Source organism: Sapajus apella, unplaced genomic scaffold, assembly GCF_009761245.1.
Source record: "Sapajus apella isolate SASKATOON/1434 unplaced genomic scaffold, GSC_monkey_1.0 scaffold9, whole genome shotgun sequence".
In the NCBI taxonomy this organism is placed as follows: Eukaryota; Metazoa; Chordata; class Mammalia; order Primates; family Cebidae; genus Sapajus; species Sapajus apella.
Genome location: NW_022436949.1, coordinates 37,792,617 through 37,815,648, shown reverse-complemented (window position 1 = coordinate 37,815,648; position 23,032 = coordinate 37,792,617). Strand labels below are relative to the sequence as shown.

At 36.4% G+C, this 23,032-nt stretch overlaps 1 protein-coding gene across 3 annotated transcripts in view; it reads right to left on the bottom strand.

Annotated features, from left to right (window-relative positions):
* GPC5 (glypican 5) overlaps positions 1-23,032 on the bottom strand; it is a 1,400,523-nt gene that overhangs the window by 878,648 nt on the left and 498,843 nt on the right. The window lies entirely within an intron of this gene.

The window sequence follows — 23,032 nt, the reverse complement described above, 5'->3', positions numbered from 1 at the left end:
CAGTACTTAGAATTTATAAAAACTAAATTTTAGACTAAAATAAAATAGACATACCTAGAGTTGTTCAACACTGAAAATAGAGCTGAAATATCAAGCCCTATAATGGAGTTTATATACGAATTATACACCATGGAATATTATGCAGCCATCAAAAATGATGAGTTTGGGTCCTTTGTAGGGACATGGATGAACCTGGAAACCATCATTCTCAGCAAACTGACAGAAGAGCAGAAGATCAAACACCGCATGTTCTTACTCATAGGCGGGTGTTGAACAATGAGAACACATGGACACAGGGAGGGGAGCACTACACACTGGGGTCAGTTGAGGGGAAATAGGGGAGGGACGGTGGGGGGTGGGGAGCTGGGGAGAGATAGCAAGGGGAGAAATGCCAGATGTAGGTGATGGGGAGGAAGGCAGCAAATCACACTGCCACGTGCGTACCTATGCAACAATTTTGCATGTTCTTCACATGTACCCCAAAACCTAAAATGCAATAAAATAAATAAATGGGAAAAAAATAAATTAAAAAAATAAAATTAAATTAAAAAAAAAAAAAAGAATTCCAGGCTTTATATTTGTGGCTGAATATGTGCTTTTCCTTATCCTATTTATTTATATGGATCTAATCTTCTATAATTTTTAAAACATTCTGATAGAGATGTTCTTTGGTGTTCTTTTTTCCTCTTGATATAAAGATCTGCTTTACAACCAAACAGTAAGATTAAACAAAACAAAACAACGCTCATGCCTTCATGGTCATTCTACCCATTTAGAAAGGCCTTGTGCATGACTTATTATGGTAATATTGAATTCTTTGTAATTTTTTAACAAAGGGTTCTACATTTTCATTATGCACTGGGCCCTGAAAATTATGTAGCCAATCCTGAATCCACGGTCTTTTTAAATTTTTATGCAGATTAGAATTATAAAGGTACATTAATTTTAGGCCATCAAAGGCTAGCTTGTAACTTTCAAGTTACATTTGGGAATTGTTCTTATATAACAGCATTTATTGCTCCAAAGATCATTTTGTAATAACTACTAAATAATCTATATCAATGTGCATTTGGGAAACCATGAAAAATTTCTAAAAGAGCTCTGATGTTTTATGTAACAATCATGAAATGTTTCCAAAGGCATAAATAAAACTAATTATAATAGAAAATCTGAGAGACAAAAACAAAATCTATGATACTATACCAGTGCGCTTTCTTGAAGACAGATATGCATGAAACAAAGAATAAAGGAACAGCAGGAAAATGTACCACTATTGCGTTTATAGCTTCTAGGCAACCTATTAAAATGACAACCACACACAGGTAGCAACAGATGTACCTACCACAAAAAAAAAAAAAAAAAGGTAAATTAAATCAAGTGAAAAATTTCAAATGAGATAACTGTTCAATGAAAAGGAAAAAGAATAAAAATCACATCTGCTTACATGGCAATGAAACATGAAAGATTCTGCTAAAAGTTTGTGTTGAAAATTAAGATGGAGGTAATACCTATTCACACTCATCCAAAAATAGAAAACAGTGAATTAATGGATCAATGCCAATGTGACTTTTGAAAACCTGGAAAAGAAGAAAATTAAGATTACGGTTGATAGATTCTCTACAATATAGCAAGAAAACCCTGCCAAATTTCTAAAGGGTACAAAGTCTACTCAATTTAAAAACAAATGACACGTTTCTGTTTCTTAAAAGACATATGCATAATCTATGAGTGTGATTTCTACTTAAGGGGCCATTTGAATTGAAAATCTTAAATTCTTATGAATGTTTTAGAAATACCAGAGTAAATGAATAAAGCCTGTAGTTATTTAAGACTAACATTAAAATGATTTACTAAATCTTTAATATTAAAATAATGGTATAGGCAGTCCAGTCATAATTTTAAAAGTCAAGGTGATTATGGAGTATTGAGGCTGAAAAGAGCTAGATCTAAACCAAGCTACTCTAGACTTCACTGTCAAGGAAAAGAATTGAGAGGAAATTTTTCAAAAAAATACTTATACTTGCCGGGCGCGGTGGCTCAAGCCTGTAATCCCAGCACTGTGGGAGGCCGAGGCGGGTGGATCACGAGGTCAAGAGATCGAGACCATCCTGGTCAACATGGTGAAACCCCGTCTCTACTAAAAATACAAAAAATTAGCTGGGCATGGTGGCGCGTGCCTGTAATCCCAGCGACTCGGGAGGCTGAGGCAGGAGAATTGCCTGAATCCAGGAGGCGGAGGTTGCGGTGAGCCGAGATCGCGCCATTGCACTCCAGCCTGGGTAACAAGAGCGAAACTCAGTCTCAAAAAAAAAAAAAAAAAAAAAAATACTTATACTTGTGGGTTTGGTGATGAGGCACAAACTGTGAAATATTGTCATTTCTCTGGAGTAAAAATTTTAAACGATTGGTTAACATGATGCCCCTTTTGTTGTGAACATGAATTGTTTCTTAATACAAGAGAATGGGGTGTACATTTCTGAAAGTCTAGAGCTGTAGGGGCATAGAAGAGATTTGTGGAGACCCCCTCCACGCCTGCTTACAGAGGTTTCCTTCCTGTCAGCTTCTAGAATTCTTGCTCTGGCTTCATTTTAATGCCTGGAGCACAGTTTAGCATCTTTTCCTGTCTCTCCTCTATACTACCATGAGGCTCCTTTGCAACATGAAACGTGCAACATGAACAATTGTTGGCTGCTGAAACAAACAAACTTTAGGACTTTTCATCTGGCCTCCTATACTGAAACATCATTCACATTTAGTAAAGGAAGGGGCACTCTGTTAAACCCAACACATTCTTTCTTTACTTTATGCAGTCATATAGAGATATTCCACTAAGTCCTTATGCTTGATCCCATGGAGACCATCCTATGAAAATTGAATTAATATGGAGGCAGCTAGAGTGAATACTCATTAAAGCTATTTACAACATCAATTAGTATCACCAAGTGGAACGGGTATTTAGAGACCAGTCTGGCAGGAGATAGGATGGGGAAAGAGAGTGGCTGATGCATGCTGAGAAGTAGTAAGAACAATCCAGTTTTTTGAAGTATTGTTCTTCTTGATAAGAGTCTGCTTATCAGGTTAAACACAATCAAGTGATCATTTAGTTGAATCTAATAGTTCCGTAACTGAGAGCAGATGGAGAACACATATATATGTGTGTGTGTGTACACTCACATGCAAAATCAGTTGCCTTGACTTTGTTTTACTTACATCCAACTATTTATTGATTTTGATAGGAAGAGTAAGTGTTTTAGATACCTCAAGAATATCTCCTGAAATACTTCCATATTCTTGCCTTTTGAAGAATCTTTTTAAAGGAAGAATAGTAATGATTAGCAAAGAATCCACGTTTCCAATACCTCCATTTTCATCTCCTCAGCCCAGTCATAAAATTCATGGCTTGGGGAAAGTGGGATGTCTGCATTGCCTATCCATACCATTTATCTATACTATTAGTTTTAACAGCCTGCTCAGTTGAACAATTTCTAAGTATGTGCTAAAAGAACCTAAACTAAAATACTAATGCATTACATTTGAAAACACCAGTATCCTGTAGACAAAACGTCCATATTAAGTAGTTATTCCTAGACTGAAATGAACTAAATCATTTCCCAAAAAATCTATATTTTTCTGAAGATAAAAAAAATGTCACTACAGATATTTGTCATAGGCTGCAATTGTTCTAATTTATCCAACATTTCTCTCTTGTTGCACGCTATGTAGATAAATATAATGCCTAACTATTAGGATAGCATATATTGTTATTAAATGTTAATGCAGAATTCTAAATTTCCTAGCATTCATAGAAGCAAACTACTGATAATAAATAGTATTTAAAGAGAAATTTTACATACTACAATGAATTGAGAAATCCATAATATTAAGGCCACAAAAATGATTGTTTAGATGATTTAATTATAGCACAACAAGCTTTTCTGCTGATAATGTTATAATTATGTTTTAATAACCCAGCCTTAACAAAAATAATTAGAATACAAATGATGAGCAGAAAACTCCATCTCATTTGTAGCTCAGACTAGTATTTCAGATGTAATTTCTCCATTAGCAATTTAGTCTGATTTTATAATTCATTAGAATAAGTCAATAACTGACTTAGAAATCACCTCTATGATTTAAAGTATTTTTTCACAGAAACATTAAGAATGCCACAAGCATTAAAATATTGAGAGATATTTGTATATGATGATGTCAGTGGATGTTCCTTTCCTCATCTAATAAATTATAATATGGTTTTCAGATTTGTATGCAAAAATGGATCATAAAAAATATAATCATGGTAGAAACTAGGCAGCAATTTTATGAATGTGGAGAAAGAGTTCACATAGTACCTTTGCACTGTACTGTGACAGGGAAAAGCCTCATTCAAACAAACAAAAACACTACTGAGTTTATTATGTGCAAATCTTTGAGGACACTCTGCTAGATGAGATAATTTTCCTGCATGTGTTCACACTCTCCCCTATCTCTAAGTCTGAGGGGCCGATATAATTCCCCACTCCTTGACTTCAGTCCTTGCTGTGTGATTTGCTTAGGCCAAAAGGGTATCCCAGAGGATTTAAGGCAACAGAAGCCTGGCATGTTTTTGCACAGGCAGGTTGCACTCCTGACTTTTGCCATAACAATAACATGCTTCAGGTCCTGGGAGCCGAGGAGAATAACAAATGCATCTAACAGATCTGGACACCAGCTGCACCTTCAAGCCAATGCTAGCCACGCCCAGCCTAGATTAGCTGAACTGCACCTAACTAGAGGTGCATGAACAAGAAAAAAAATCCTTATTAATATACTCCACTAAATTTTGCATAGACTTTTTTAATGCAGAATCATTATGGCAATGGCTGATGGCTACCAAGGTGTCATTGTTCAACATTCCTATTATTCAGTCATCACATCTACTATGTGTAAGCCATACTATCTTCTAAAATGAATTATAACTATTCGAATTGAAGTAAACGGTATCACAATATTTCACTAAGTAATCGCTACTAGTTCAGCCTCTAGTCCATCTCAATGAAATACCTTCTGAGTTCCCGTAATTGTGACAAATCCTCTGAGACTAGATCAGAAATATCACTATAACCTACAACAAAGGGGAATTCCTCTTTTTCCTTTTTATTATAGAGATTTTTGTTTGTTTATTTTTGCAAGCTTGTACGGTCTTAATCAATTTTGTATGCCCCATACCTAGGGGATCTCCTGATTCATAACAGGACCTCAATAAGTTTTGCTGAATAAAGTGAAAATATTATTTTCAGCTTTCCCTCACCACTTTCTTTAAAACAGACTAGTTCATAACTGAAATAGGTATTGTTTCTAGAAAACAATTACTCCAACGGATCCCCTCATTTAATCATTTTTGTACTCCCTGGATCTATCATAATACTTGGCACATAGTGAGTAGTAATCAATGTTTGTTCACTGAATTAATGGAAGGATGATTGAATAGAACAATACAGGAATTTTAAAATTATAATTCAAGATTGAAAGCATATTATTTGTCATTAGAGTGATTTTAAACAGTTATGTTAAGTATATGATAATTAGGAAGATTTACTTTCATTCTTCATTTAAATTATAAATATAGTGATCAAGGTAATTATGGTTTTCATTCATTTATTCAGTAAATGTATATTTAATATTTTTTATATCCCATGATAGATAGATACTGTTTAAAGACATTACAATGGTATTATACATAAAGGTTTGTTTTAAATTGGCAATATGTTGAAATTTTTCTCTTGTTAAAAATCCATGAAGTGTATTTATAGGTTGAAATATAATACTTTTTAAAATGTCAGATAACAATATTTTTATTTCCTATTTTATTATTATTATTATTGACATAGGATTTCACTTTGTCACCCAGGCTGGAATGCAGTGGCATAATCATGGCTCACCACAACCTCAATCTCCCAGGCCCAGGTGATCCTCCCACCTCAGCCTCCTGAGTAGCTAGGACTACAGGTGCCCACGACCACACCCCACTAATTTTTGTGCTTTCTTTTTGTAGAGATGGGTTTTCACCATGTTGCCCAGGGTAGTCTCAAACGTCTGGGCTCAAGCAATCTGACATCCTCGGCCTCCCAAAATGTTAGGATTACAGGCATGAGTCACCACTCCCAGCCAGATAATGATATTTCTTCCAAGAATAGGTAAAACATTGCCCTTCAATGAATTAGTACAGAAACATGAAAAAAAAAATCTATTATTCATGAGCAAATCTGTGAACCAGACATTGAAATTAGTATTCTAAGAAGGCCTCTGTGCTTTTGGATGATATAAAATAGTTTTGCTACTCAATTCTCATCAGTAATAACAATACATTTACTTAAATCAGAATTAAGTATGAATAACTTGCTTTGATATGTTTGTGGTATGTTTAACTAATTTTTTAAGAAGGGAAATTATTAAATTTAAATTCTCTATATATGTAAAGAGTGCACATCAAATATTTTTAAAACTCTGAAGAATTAGGTCTCTATTTTGAGAATCATTAAGTGTCTTAAGAATATATTTTCTAGAAGTGTTGACCCTCTTCTTAAGCAATGTGATTCTTTTCAAATTTTTAAAGGACTTTCTTATTAAATTAAAAATGATGTATACAATAGGAAGTTACTAATAGAGTGAATTTAGTAACGATCTTGCTTTGTTACATATGTCTTGCAAATTAAAATTATACTTTCATAATTAAAAGCTGACAAGCTCATTTGCTTTTATAAAACTAAGATAAAAGGAGTATTAAGTGAGGTTAAATTAGATTTTACCATCTGTTTAATAAGTTTCAGGCCTGGTTTGATAATATATTCCCAGCTATATAATTTTAAAATGATCTTTTTCGGAACTAGTAATTGACATGACTAATAGATAGGTATGTAAATGCCAATTCAGACTCATTACTGTAAAACTCATGATTTGTTTTATCTCTAATGAAACTGATTACGTTTCCATCACATCAATGTGAAATCTATAATGCAAAACTTACATTCACAAGGCATATCATATTTCATAAGGTTATTATAATGCACATTTTAATTTACTTAATTTGGTTTTTAATGGAACTATATAGTATTTATTTTACCTCTTCAATATTCTATGCCTTAGAAACTTTCCTACTGATTCTCCACAAGCATATTCCTCTCATAAGTCAGCCTACTTTCAAGGTGCATTAACTGCTCCAAAACTATAGGGGGCCATCTGGCTAAGTGCTGCTGAACTGCAAGAAATATATCCAGGAATTGCTCTGCTCTGACGAATTACGTCGTCAAAGCACATTCATAAAATGACATTCAAGTAATTACAGAATACATTTATTGAGTCTGCAAAACATTATGGACTCACATGTACCTGCAGAAAGCTGACAATATGCATGCGCCTGTCAAAAGCTATGTATGGCAAAGAAATGCTCTAAAAGATCATTAGAGAGACAGAGATTTTTATATTTATCTATTTATTGTGCAGAGCCAACCTTAAGGTATCTGGAGTTAAGTTGTGACAGGTTCCCAGAGAGGAATGCGCCTGGTTTAAAAAGTCATGGATGACAAGAATAGAAAATCTGGTTTATTGGGAAGCCTTATGAACTGCTATGACTGTAGGATCCCAGATTTCAATGGAGGGTGGTAGAACTATGAATTTCAGTTAACATCCAGAAAAAGCTAGGGAAGTTTCTCTAGAGCATTTAGTTTGAGTGAAAGAACTGTCAAATTCAGACTGAAAAATTACACAAGTTTGTGAGAAATGGCTCAACATTCAGATAGAAAAGACAGTTTAGGGTCAGAAATAACTAAGAACAGAAGAACCTAGATACCTGGGTACAGAAAATTGGTGCAAACAAAGAGAGTGGACTGGAGGTCTCACTCAATAATCCAATTTTTCAAAATTTTGACTTTTTTAATCTCTAGAGAAGTGCTCTTTATAAGTTAGTTACAGAGTGCCAAGGAACATGAGTACAGTACACGTGCTCTTTGTTGAGAGAAACTGAGACGTAGCAAATGACTAAGAGTTACAGAGAAAAAGATACAATTGGTGTTTTTAAAGTCAAAATAATAACTTTCTTTTAAGAAGACAAAATGAAAGACCCAGAAATTCAGAAAGAGTCTGGAATATTGCAATAACTGTGTGAGGAGTGTGAGTAGCAGGGAGAGTTTATACCAGGTGTGTGCAGACAAGGGGAACAATTAGCAGATGAGGCTGTAAAGATAGAAGACCAGGTTATGCAGGTCCCTGGAAACCATGAGGCAAAGTTTGCCTTTAGTTTTTAAACAAATGTGTATATTTATCAGAGTAATAAATATACCTAGTTAATAATCTAGTAGTACCAAAATATTTACATTTTTAAAGATAACATTCCTATACACAAGCTCTTTATACATCATGTTTCCTGCTCCTGCAGATGGTCATAATCAACCTGATTAATTGCTCTGGCATTAACTTTACAGGTCTAAATCATTTACAATTAACTGGCAGGTTTTTGTTTGTTTGTTTGTTTGTTTCTTCATTTGTCGCCAAGCTGGAGTGCAATGGCACGGTCTTCGCTCACTGCAACCTCCGTCTCCTGGGTTCAAGCTATTCTCCTGTTAATTGGCAGTTTTTCTGTTTTTAATTGATCAACTGTTGTTAATGTTTATTTTCTGTTTTACCACGGGTCCTTACTTTCCTTTCCCCAACCCATATTATAGTTTTTGCAAAGTTTTATTTTTGTTTTTGTTTCGCTTTGAGACAGAGTCCTTACTCTGTCCCCCAGGCTGGGGGACAGTGGTGTGATTACGGCTCACTGCAACCTTGAACTCCTCTAGGTTCAAATGATTCTCCCGCCTCAGCCTCCCGAGTAGCTAGGATAGGACTACAGGCGTGCATCACCATGCCTGGTGTTCTTTTGTTTTATTGTTCGTTTTTCTTTTTTTTTTTTTTTGGAGAGACAGGGTTGTGCTATGTTGCACAAACTGGTCTCAAACTCTGGCCTTAAGTGACCTTCCCACCTCAGGCCCCCAGCATGCTGGAATTATAGACATGAGCCACCCCATGTAGCATACTTTTAGCAAAATTTGCATTAAAGTAATAGTTAATCCTACAAAAACAGTATTTATGTTTAGGATAATAGCGCACTGATTTTCTTAAGTAAATCTTTTTGATATCCTATAATTTATAATTGTCATAGTATCTATCCATTTGCATAGTTTTTCTTGTATCTGTCACATCTTTCTATGTATTTATTTCCTTTTTCTCTCAAGTACTCCAGGAGATCTGTCAAATGCTTAGCAGTATCTTTTCCATATGTTCAAACCCACCACTTTAAGTTATTAACTTTTTTTGGCTTAGAAAACTTCCTTTCACAGTCATCCTTTTTCCCATTTGTATGTATTCAATGTTATGTTTCCTGAACTCCAGATCATCTTATTTCTTGGTTACTCTTTTTGTCAGCAGCTCTATATAAAAGGTTTACAGAAGACCAAGTTGGGCCAGGAGCGATGGCTCATGCCTATAATCCCAACAATCTGGAAGGCCAGGGCAGAGGGATCACCTGAGGTCAGGAATTTGAGACCAGCCTGGCCAACACAGTGAAACCCCATCTCTACTAAAAATACAAAAATTAGTCGGGCATGGTGGTGCATGGCTGTAATCCCAGCTACTGGGGAGGCTGAGGCATAAGAATTGCTTGAACCCAGGAGTTAGAGTTTCAGAGAGCCAGGATCCCATCACTGGACTCCAGCCTGGGCTACAGAGTGAAACTGTATCTCAAGAAAAAGAGAGAGAGAGCGAGTGAGAGAGAGAGAGAGAGAGAGAGATTAGAAAAAAAGGAAAGGCTGGGAACGGTGGCACACGCCTGTAATCACAGCACTTTGGGAGGCCAAGGCAGGTGAATCATGAGGTCAAGAGATCTAGACCATCCTGGCCAACATGGTCAAACCCTGTCTCCACTAAAATTGAATACAAAAATTAGCTAGGCATTGTGGCACACACCTGTAGTCCCAGCTATTCGGGAGGCTGAGGCAGGAGAATGGCTTAAACCCAGGAAGCAAAGTTGCAGAAAGCCAGGATCCCATCACTGGACTCCAGCCTGGGCAACAGAGTGAAACTCTCTCACCAAAAAAAAAAAAAAAAAAAACAAAAAAAGAGAGAGAGATTACAAAAAAGGATAAAGGTGCATATCTTCCCCTGAAATCTATTTAATATACCGTAACACTTGGTTGCTGATAATTTAGCTGAGTATATGCTTCTAGATCAGAAATCAGCTGTCTTATAATTTGAAGGCATTGCTTATGTATTGCCTTCTAGAATTCCTGCTGAGATATAGCTACAAATTTGATGTCTCTTATTTTTATGTAAACTATTTTGGGTTTTTGGTTTATTTCTTTGGAAGATTTTAATATATTTTGTTCATCACCAATATTCAGGAGTTTAACAATGATTATCTTGTGTGTGTATGTGTGTGTGTGTGTGTGTGTGTGTGAATGCACATGTGTTTTCATTCATGGTGATGGCCACTTGGGCTCAGTATGGAGTCATGACTCTTCATTTCTGAAAATGATTAATACATTATTTACTTAATAAATTCATTCTCTTTATTAATTTAGTTCTGTTCCCCAACATTCTTATTTGGATCCCCTAAAGTGAAATTCAAATGTCCCATCATTTTACTTCTTGTTGCCTTCTCTTTTTTGTGTGTGACACAATTTTTATAATACTTATTTGAAGTTACCTTCAAATACATCTACTAAATTTTAAATTTTAATATATTTTTAATTTTCTGAAGCTCTTTATTTTCTTACTGATTCTTTGAAGCAATTTATTATTATCTTAAGAATGCAATCTATTCTCTCATTTTTTGGAGGATATTCATACAGGTTTTGGGTATTTTCTCCTGTACTGTCTGTTTTCTATACGTGCTCATTTCTTTCTTTTTTCTCTTTGCATTTACATTTTTCAGATTGTCCTTTAAAGTACAGTGATCATTGATTATCCATTGATACTGGGCATTAGAGGCTATCTGGAAATTGTTGAATATATAGATAGGGTGTAGTAAAGGATTTCACCATAGATGGGGAGTTATCTTCCCACTGGGTAGAGATCCAATCAGTACATGGAATTATTGTGTCTAGAACTGATCAGTTGCTTCAAAGAAGACTCATTTAATTTTCTGCATGGACTTTGTGTACTGGCATGCCAGCATTCTGAAAATAAGCAGGCCAGTATGTTAACTGTCAATTTCTCTATTTCCTTCTCTATGATTCATGCTGCCCGCTACTCTGGCTGTAATTTTGAACCGGGAGCCTTCCTGGTACATTTTTTCCCCAGAAAATACACATCCAGGCTGCAAGGGAGAAAGTGGAGGAGAGTAATCTGAGGTGCAGTGTATCTGGGGTACAGTTTCCTGGCTGAGAAGTTAAGCAATATACATCCATCTTCCATGTATGTCCATGTATTCTAGATGTTGTCAGATGAATTGTCTCTCTTCTTATAAGTAAACTTCTATGCATATAACTGAATTGGAACATGTGGCCAAATTTCCACATTTAACGAAAAGCCCAAAAGACTGTATTTCATCATAACAGCATAGTGATTAACTAAATGATTTCAAATGGGTATTGACATGATTAGTCTATCAACAGTCTGCTAATTTTCTATTGGATTCTGCCACAAATGATAACTAGTGACTTTACTTGTGCAACAGTATTTGACAGCAGTGTGTGGCTCCACAACCATAAGGGAGGAATTGGAGAAGGCGCCCATAGAAAACTTTCTTGGGGCATTTTCTGGACAAGTGATTGTAAAATTGGTTTGGAAACAATTATTCTAATCTAGATAGGAATTGGTAGTACTCTCAAATAGCAAAGTGGCCATAAAGAGAAGTGGACAGGATAAACAGATAGGAGACAAAATTAGACTCTAGTAATGGATTAGTAGTAAGTAAAAAAGAAGAATTAAAGATGACACCCAAGAAATAGGCTTAGGCAACTAGAAAGAACAGAAGGAGGAGCAAGTTAGGGGAAGGGGGAAGCAATTAGGATGGAATTCTGTTCTAGCCATGTTGATTTTGACATTTCAGGTTGCTTACCCAATACAATGGTAGACTGAAGTATCAGAGACTCAGGAGAAACATCTTGGAAGAAGATAATTAGCTAGCGATCGTAAAGGCAGGAGAGAGAGAAATACAGAGAAGGAGAGAAGATGAAAAGATAAATGAGACTGGGTGGGAACCCAGAAAAACATAGACTTTAAAAGAAATGAAGAGATACATGAAGATCCTGGAATAAAAGAAATCAAAGATATTGGTAGGAAATTAAGAGAGTGAAATCAAAGAGAAAGAGGTAAGCAACATGGATAAGTGCTGTTAAATGAGCCAGTGAGATAAGAACTGAAAAAAGACTATTGGCTTCTGAACAGAAAAAAAAGAAATTCACTGAGTTTAGAAAAGCATTTCAGGGGAATGACAGAGGCATTCCCAGCACAGTGTGTTGGGAAATTAACAGTGGGTAAGGAATTAAAAAGTAAAACTGATAAAATTTGCAGATATTTAGATACCAAAAAAAAAAAAAGAAAATTATCTAGCACAATATTTGCAAAACTCTCAGAATCAGAATTACGTTATACTGACATAAACCATTATTATTTTACTGAATAATGATTTATGTCAGTGTAAGGAAATGTTCTATATACAAATGAAAGCTGATAGTCTAATAAAATAGTAAAATACCTGATATGGCTTGGATGTGTCCCCACTCAAAATCTGATCTTGAATTATAATCCCTATAATCCTCACATGTCAAGGGCAGGACCAGGAGGAAGTAAGTGAATCGTAGGGGTGGTTTCCCTTACGCTGTTCTTGTGATAGTAAGTCTCATGGATCTAACAGTTTAATAAGTATCTGACATTTCCCCTGCTTGCACCCATTCTCTCTCCTGCCACCCTGTGAAGAGGTGCCTTCTGTCATAATTGTAAGTTTCCTGAGGCTTCCCCAGCAATGCAAAACTGAGGGTCAATTAAACCTCATTTGTTAATAAATTACCCAGTTTCAGGAATTTGTTTTTTTGTTTTGTTTTGTTTGAGATGGAGTCTTGCTCTGTTGCCAGGCTGGAGTGCAGTGGTGTGATCTCTGCTCATTGCAACCTCCACCTCCCAGGTTCAAGCAATTGTCCTGCCTCAGCCTCCTGAGTAGCTGGGACTACAGGCGTGCGCACCATGCCCCGCTAATTTTCGTATTTTTAGTAAAGACAGTGTTTCACCATGTTGGCCAGGATGGCCTCCATCTCTTGACCTTGTGATCGGCTCGCCTCGGCCTCCCAAAGTGCTGGGACTTCAGTGTGAGCCACTGCACCTGGCTGGGAATTTCTTCATAGCAGCATGAGAACAGACTAATAGAATAAATTGGTACCAAGGTAGTGAGGTGCTGCTGTAAAAATATACCTGAAAATGTGGAAGTGACTTTGCAGCTAGGTAACAGGCAGAGGTTGGAACAGTTTGGAGGGCTCAGAAGAAAACAGAATGATGTGAGAAAGTTTGGAACTGCCTAGAAACTTGTTGAATGGTTTTAACCGAAATGGTGATAGTGATATGGACAATGAAGTCCAACCTAAGGTGGTCTCAGGTGGAGATGAGAAACTTGTTGGGAACTGGAATAAGGGTAATTCTTTCTATTCTTTAGCAAAGAAACTGGTGGTATTTTGCCCCTGCCCTAGAGATCTGTGGAACTTTGAACTTGAGAGGGATGATTTAGGGTATCTGGCAGAAGAAATTTCTAAGTGACAAAGCATTCAAGAGGACGCAGAGCAAAAGAGTGCAGAAAGGAAATATGGGGTTGGAGCCCCCACGCAAAGTCCCCACTGGGGCACTGCCTAGTGGAGCTGTGAAAAGAGGGCTACTGTCCTCCAGATCCCGGAATGGGAGATCACTAACGGTTTGGGCCCTATGCCTGAAAAAGCTGCAGGCCCTCAATGCCAGTTCGTGAAAGCAGCTGGGGAGGGGGGGAGGATGTGCACCTTGCAAAACCGCAGGTGAGGACTTGTCCAAGGCCATGGGAGCCGACCTCTTGCACCAGTGTGACCTGGATGTGAGGCACACAGTCAAAGGAGATCATTGGGAACTTTAAGTTTTAACTGCCCTACTGAATTTCAGACGTGCATGAGGCCTGTAGCCCCTTAGTTTTGGCAAATTTATCCCATTTGGAAATGGTGTATTTACCCCACGCCTTTACCCCCATTGTATCCAGTAAGTAACTACTTGCTTTCTACTTTGCAGGCTTATAGGTGGATGGGACTTGCCTTGTCTCAAATGAGACTTTGGATTTGGACTTTTGGGTTAAGGCTTGAATTAGTTAAAACTTTTGGGGACTGTAGGAAAGGCATAACCGTGTTTTGAAATGTGAGGACTTAAGATTTAGAAGGGGTCAGGGACAGAATGAAATGGTTTGGCTGTGTCTCCACCCAAAATCTCATCTTGAATTATAATCCCATAATCCCCACACATCAAAGGTGGGACCAGGTAGAAGTCATTGAATCATGGAGGTATTTTCCTGATGCTGATTTCATGACAGTGAGTCTCTCAGACTTGATGGTTTTATAAGTGTCTGGCATTTCCTCTGGTTGTACTCATTCTCTCTCCTGCAGCTCTGTGAAAAGGTGACTTCTGTTGTGATTTTAAGTTTCCTGAGGCCTCCCCAGCAATGCAGAACTGTCAGTCAACTAATTCTCTTTTCTTTATTAATTACCCAGTCTCAAGCATTTCTTCACAGCAGCCTGAGAACAAACCTAATACAATATATTTATCAATATTGTAGTATGTCAATAAATGCAGTTATATAATATGTTATCTTTGGGGAATGGCTTCCTTCAGTTAGTATAACATGTTTAAGATTTTTCCACATTGTAGCATATACCATTGTTTTGATCTTCTTTATTGCTGAATAAGATTGTATTCTAAGGGTATATCTCATTTTATTTACATAGTCATCAACTGAGGAACATTTGAATTTTTTCTTTTCTGGATAATATAAACAACACTGCTATGAACAATCATGTACAAGTTTTTGTGTAGACACATATTTTCTTTCTCTTGTGTATACACCTAGACATGGAATTGCTGGGTCATAATGGTTACCATTTTGAGAAACTGTCAGTTTTTTTTTCCCATAGTGATTGTACAATTTTACATTCCCACTAGTAATGTTTGAGGGTTCCATTTTCTCTGCATCTCTACAGCACTCATTACCTGTCATTTTTATTATATATTAAAATTATATTGAGGCTTAAGAGGTTAAGTGAAGTAACTATGGATATACAGTTAGTACCTATAAAAGCTGGAATTTAGCCACATGCCTTGTGCTAACTCAGAAGTCATGTTGTTTAGCACATTGCTATATTATAGCAAACATGTTTTATTGAGATTGAAGCAAAGTCATTTTGTTTAAATTCTTTGAAATTACAGGATGAACACTTATATCTGGTAATTGTCAAAAGTATTATTTTTCTCTCTTATCCCAGTTGTTTAAATTAAAATGTGGAACATTTACCTTTTAAATTTTATAATTCTTGACAATTTAAATCCCAGTGACTTCAATTTTCAAAAATAAATACAAATTTATTGGGAGCTGGTTATAATTTAGGACCTCTTTTGTGAAATAAACCATATTTCAAAAGGTTTTAAGCAGTAATATATATGAAAGTTTTAGGCTACAAATTACCGGAATTTGTCCTAGTGACCTAAATAAAAAAATATGAAAGTTCTACATTTAACCTTCTTTCAACATTTTATGAACAGAAAACCAGGTGGATAAACAGTTCAAGTCTTAATGGGAAATGATAACATGTTAGATCAGCAGCATTAACATAAATAAAAAGTCGAATTTTTATCCAACACAAAACAATTACATACGTTTTAATCAAACAGAAATTACCAATGGCCAACCCCAATCCAAGTGCTTTCATAAAAAGTTCTCAAACTTTCCTTTCCAGTTGACTATACACTGATTGAAATGGTTGTGTTATGCGGACAACTGATTTTTTAAAATGAAATGTCTAATAGTGAAGTCAGTGCATTACACTGCCCATTCCAGAAAGCAGCCTTCCATTGAATTTACTCAGACAAACTAATTGCTAAATTAGGTGACCATTGAAAGTTATTGAGCGCATATCCAACACTGTCTTCTGAACCAATAGATAACAACTAAATCTGTTTTGATCACTACTGCATTGCTAATTCAAAATCAAGAACAATTCGTCTCTCTGGAATATTAGTATCAAAAGCCTGGGGATGTGACAATGTCATATAATGGAGTTGCAGTGAAAGGAGTCAGACCGTTGTGGCAATTCCCTGACCAACACAAAGAGTCTATAGAAGTGAAACAAGTTCACAGCGTCAGCTGACATGCTGTGGTCAAAGAATTTGCAATCAGCAATTGACCAATCAATTATGATTAACTCATTCTGTATGACTATCATTGGCTATTAACAATAGGAAAGTGTTTCTAAAATGTGTTTGGTAGCAATGATTTAATGATAAAATCTTGGACAGTTTTCAGAATTCAAAAATTCCAAGATACTAATACCTTTAAAGACTCCTGCCAGTGTGTGTATGTATGTGTGTGTGTGTGTGTGTGTGTGTGTGTAAACATTACCTGTGTAACCATCCATTGCAATTTAAATTAGAGCCTTTTCTCAGTGTATCACAGTTCTAAAGTGACTATTTATTATATTGGTATCCTAGGAACAGAGTGAAAAAAGGCAAAGAGGTAATTTAGCACAGCCTTTTTCCACTAAAATAAGAGTGTCTCTCATCTTTGGCTGAATCTACTACATTGTGATTATTGGGATCCATATTATAGAATATCTACTTATTTTGTGGATTTAGGCAATGGTTATGATTACTGCTTTCCTCACATCTAAAAATCAAATTATATTATACATGAAGACATTTTGTAAAGAGGTTTTAATCTCTATAAAAATGAATATTTAATAGAAACAATATTCTTTTATATCATTTGAATTGTTAGGTTTAAAGAAATTAAATGTTTCTTAAATCTACTACTTTTAACAACACAGTAACATTTATTGGTTTTGCAATAAAATAAATTCAGAAAATTGCTGTGATATTACTTTTTATGTTTCATATTGAAAGTAGGTAAATTAATTTCTAAGCAATGGGGCATTATAATTCTCAATGAACAGGGCTCAGCAGTTAGGATTTTAACTGCTGACATTATCTTCTTTGAAAAATGATAGATGTCATTTAATGTTTAAAGATAAATTGTTGCGCAACTGTGACTTTTTTGCTGACAACTTTGCCATAAACAAATATGACCAAGAAGTTTCAAAGTAAGTTTGCTAGGTGAGCAAATCTAAATTACAAAGGCGCTCACATTTCCTCAATCACATATACTAAGAGAGACCAAGTGTTGTTTCCAATTTATAATATTAAAGGGCAATTGAGACTGACTCAAACATCAAGAAAAGTTAACGTTAACACGGAGGGACATGTCTCCCTTTAGGAAAATCTTCACTGGCCATTGGGTGCACCACATTTATCACAGGGTTTTTCAAAGGGACAAATATCACCCATTTCAGAAATAGGCTGTGGAATGCAGGGGACTGCCAGAAAGGAACTCTGAGAATTTGCACCATGGCTGACCTGGAGAAAGACGGCAGAATCAGATAGAAAAAGGAGGTGCGTGACTCCCCTCTTGTTGCCAAGGTTCCCATTCTCAATTCAGAAGGATTTGAAGAGGGTGTGAAGGAACATTGAAGATTCTGAGATATTCCTTAAGGACCACGTTCTAATTCACGGGTTTCTATTTACATCGGATCCCAGCTTTTTATTGAGGGGGGTGTGGGAGGGGATGTGGGTAAGACATATATCTATATATGGCTTGCCCTAAATGATGAAATAAAATTAGGACTGTGTATGCTATGATCTCTCTCTAGGAAGCCTTGAAACTTTTCCCACCAATTGTCTTCTAACTAAAATATTTATCTTTGTTTTTTAGAGGGAGTCTCGCTCTGTTGCCCAGGCTGGAGTATAGCAATGGCGCACTCTCAGCTCACTACAACCTCTGCCTCCCAGGTTCAAGTGATTCTCCTGCCTCAGCCTCCCGAGTAGCTGGGATTACAGGCACGTGCCACCATGCCCAGCTAATTATTTTATTTTTGGTAGAGACAGGTTTCACCATGTTGGTCAGTCTGGTCTTGAACCCCTGACCTCATGAACCGCTCCCCTTAGTCTCCCAAAGTGCTGGGATTACAGGCCTGAGCCACTGTGCCCAGCTCTAACTAAAATATTTCTTTTGGCTGTCCTTGGAATACTCTCAGGTGACAACCAGCTCAGGCTAACATTTCTACAGGACTGCTACCTTGGTCTCTGGAGAGCCCAATGCCGTTCCATACCAATACGTCTCAGGGTCACTGCCAAGCTTCCAAACATACCTTTAACATGCAGAAAAAGCGGACACTTTCCATTAGCTATAGTTTTCCTTGAGAAAAATGTGGCAGTGTGTATCAAAATACTGTTATTAAGGAACATATTCTTGGTGACAATATGCAGAATGTATTACAAGAAGAAAAAGAAGCCAAAAACATTTTATGTCTACTGATATTCCTATTAGATTCTATTATCATGAAAAACTGGTCACAACCTAAATATTCAACTTTAGGTGACGGGGTGAAGTAAAACTAATCTTTCCAGATGATAGAATAATATACCAGCATGAACAACCAGATAGCGGAATATTTAATGCCACAAAAAAGTATGTGTTTTGTGTGATCACGTGAGCAGTTCAGATTGCAAAATCAAATGTACCCTATGATCTTATTTTTTTTAAGTATTGATGTATTTATATGTATAATTAAGTATAGAAAAAAGCCTAGATGCCTTCTCTTGTAAGTCTTCAGTTTTAAAATGGTATCAGCATTTATTTTTTACTTTTTCTATCAGATTTCCTCTGAAGAGCATTCATTATTCTCTTTCTCTTTCTTTCTTTCTTTCTTTCTCTCTCTCTCTCTTTCTTTCTTTCTTTCTCTCTCTTTCTTTCTCTCTCTCTCTTTCGCTCTCGCTCTGTCTCTCTCTCTCTCTCTCTCTCTCTCTTTCTCTCTTTCTCTCTTTCTTTCGAGACAGAGTCTCACTCTGTCTCCTGGACCTGGAGTCTAGTGACCTGATCTCGGCTCACTGCAGCCTCCGCCTCCTGGGTCATTATTCTTACAGTAAGAAAAAGTTAATGTTATTAAATATCTTCTCTGTCCTAGATCAACTAAGTATATACAGGTTGCCAAATACATTTAATAAATGTTTTATCTATGCATAGGTTTTTGCATTACAATTTTTTGTATGATTCCATTGTCTTATATTCCTCACTAATAGCTTTGGTGTGAATTTATACTCTAAAGGAAAGGTAACAACCTTACACAGTCTCAGGGCTTAAGTGGCTTAAGTACTATTCACACGCTGATGCTTACAAACATACACCCCTGGTTGTGTGGTCTCCACTGAGCTCTGCACAGTCCTCTTGGGTATCTAATAAACATTAAACAAAACCACTGATTTCTGCATCATTTAACAAAACCACTGATTTCTAATCAATCCCAGGGACCCTCCGCCAGACCTGCTCTGCTGTCAGAATTCCTTTTCTCACTTAGTGACACTATCATCCCACCAAACCTCGCTATTATCTTTCTTCTGTCTCCCAAATTTCCAATCCATTAACAAATCCCAATAACCCCACTTCCAATATTTGTCTAAATCTCTGCATTTCTCAGTTTATCCACTCTTATGTGGTCTTCTGTCTGTATTCCTTTCCTTTTTCATTCTTGCACGCAGGGTCCATTTTCCATAGTGAAGTCCTCATAAAACATAAATTCTATCAGCTTCTGCTTACAGTTTTTATTTATCTGTTTTATTTATTGATTTATTTATTGTTGAGACAGAGTCTTGCTTTGTTGCCCAGGCTAGAGTGCAGTGGTGCAATCTTGGCTCATTGCAAGCTCCAGCTCCTGGGTTCAAGTGACTCTCCTGCCTCGGCCTCCCCAGAAGCTGGGATTACAGGCACCTGCCACCATGCCCAGCTGATTTTTTTTTTTTTTTTTTTTTTAGTAGAGACGGGATTTCAACATGTTGGTCAGGCTGGCCTCAAACTCCTGACTTCAGGTAATCCACCTGCCTCAGCCTCCCAAAATGCTGAGATAACAGGCATGAGCCACTGCACCCAGTTAGGGTCTGCTTACAGTTTTTAAATGACTTTTTAGTCTACTTAGGAGAAAATATAAACTCTTTACCAGAGCCTACTAGACTCCCCAAAACATGATGTATGTTTATCTCCTCCCTTCAGCTCATTCTGTTTTAGCCGCACAGCCTTCTGTCCTCGAATAAAATAAACTTATTCCTGCCACAGGGCCTTTGCACTTCCTTTTCCTTCTGCCCCAGACTCAGTTCTCACAGGTTTCCCCATGATTCTTCTTATTCAGTATCAAACCAAACATCTCCCTCTGAGAGGCCTTCACCAGCACATTCTTCGTAAGTATCCTTCCCTACCTCATCCTGTTTGGTTTTGTTTAGAACATGTGTCAGCTACAGTACTGGTTTTACTTGTTTGCTTATTTACTTTTATCTTACAATGTAAAGCCCATGACAGCAGGGTTGTGTCTGCTTTATTCACAACTTTAACCTCAGTGCCTGTACAGAACGAGAACCATACTAGAAACTCAATGAGCATTTGTTGAGTATTTGAATGAATTATTAAAACATTAAAAAGTGACATTTTCCAAGGAAAAATCTTTACTTCTTTAGTGACTCTAATTGCAGACAATTCAGGGTAGAAATAAGGTTAGATCAATGGCAGGCCGAGAAAGGTATTTTTGGGTGAGTGGATGCAGGCAATGTTTGCTATTATGGCTGACTTACTTCCACATTCTTTAACATAGGTACATCCCTATGATGAGAGATGGCATTTTTATTGTACAAAGGTGGAAAGTGAATTTAATATCTATTATAATTAAAAATAAATTTTATACAAACACTAAGAAGTGATCATCTAAATCTACAGATTAGAATCTGAAACTTGTTTCTACGCCAACATCTTCTAGGGCCCTACGCAAAAATTAACAAATTCTCACTTACAGAAGTCTGTTTTCTGAATCCCTTCAGAGCTGCCATTGTGGTGGGTGCTGTTAGCCATCCCTTGATACTGACAGTACAATGGCCATCCCTGACAGGGCACACGTACATTATCAGTAGTCAAAATTTCAGCAAAGTAAAACATTTCTCTTCATCTCCAGGAGAGCAGTTTATGAAAGAGCATATTCTTAGACATTAAAGGTGAATGTTTCAGTGACACCTGTGCAAGTTACGACTTTCTGCTATCCTCTATAAAAATCTAAATTTTAATCGTATAATTCTAGTAGACCTTAAAAGGATAGGCCTCAAAGGAAGCATTGTATTTGATATTCTCTCGCAACTCTGGAATGAAACATAAGCATGAATAATTGGAGATCTACACACTCCTATAAAGATTAAAGAATGGGACTCAAGTTCACACAGAAGCTAAAAAAGAAAGGGAGGATGATCCTTTGCTACCTTGAAAAGACTATAGCTTTGAAATCTATAAAACAAGAAATGATTGGGGTGGGGGGGCGGCACAGGGATTGCTGAATAGGCAATAAACATGTGAGCCCTCCTCCTAAGGGTTTTTATAATCCTTTCTATCTTGGGTATCTATGTATTCCTCTGTGAATGTGTTTTCTTATAACCGTGCACTTCTTATGGAAGAGCTCCATCCTTATTATCTGTAACAGGATTTCCGTTCTGCTTTCATTATGTGTATATCTCATGAAAATCATCTGAACAAATGCCCAGTTAATATGTATATTTATGTATTTATAAATTATAGGTAAGTGCTATTACAATAATATATTACATATTTTATATACCTTACTACAACCATAGAAATATAAAAGAATGAGAAGGAATAAATATACACTTAAGGTCTATTTTTACTTCCTGAACCCTCTGTGGAAAGCTTACCCCACTTAAGAAACTTTCACTGTGTTCTCACAGTGAAATTGTACTCACTCCTCAATGAGAGGAGCTGATTAATATTAAAGATTTTTTGGTTTTATAATCAATTATGCACTCGAATTTTCAAATAATCTAGATGTACATATTATACTCTAGTGGACGATACTGTGAAATACCATCTGGACCAGCTCAGCAGAGGCTGGGAGGTTTAACTCCTCAGTAGTCATGATACCACTTTTCTCTTAGGCTTTTCCATTAGAATTTATTTTTGCTTTTGCCAGCCATGCTGAGAGCTCTGTTTTCTATACGTATCAATGGTAGAATAAGCATTGTTGCCTCGCAAAAGGAAGAAATCTATGGTATTAGACACCAACCCCCATGTCCTTCTTGCATATTCTTTCCCTGACCTGAGATATGGGGACTCCTGTGAAAATGGAAACATAAGGACTGGCTCTACGTAAACTTATGCTTTGTCTTTGCAAAAAATTATGAGAAGCCTACTACTGACTCTGGGATATTTTGTATGCAATAAAAACTCTGTACTATTTAGGTATTGTTTCTGACCCACAATACTAGAAATAAGCATCAACTACCCATACAAAGTTTTGCTTAGTAAAAATGAAAGTATATTCAAATATAAATTTTTGTAAAATGTCTAATAACTAAAAACAAAAATAGCCTTTCTTACCCCAAACATCAATAGATGCAGAATGGAGGGCAATATTTACCACATGCAACATAATGTTGGGTTCTAATTAAGACTATTTCAATGAAATATTGATAATTATGTTCATGTCTCATATGCCATATATTGAAAACAGCAATACATACTCACTTGATGAAAAATATGATTGATGATATAACAGAAGTATTTCATAAAAACCATTAGGTAGATTATAAGATAACATATAAAAGGTGACATGGGAAATAAATATTAGAAATACATATCATTGATCTATGACCTAACTTGTATTGAAATGCTGCAAAACACTCATGGCAACATTCAGAGAATTACCTGAAAGGT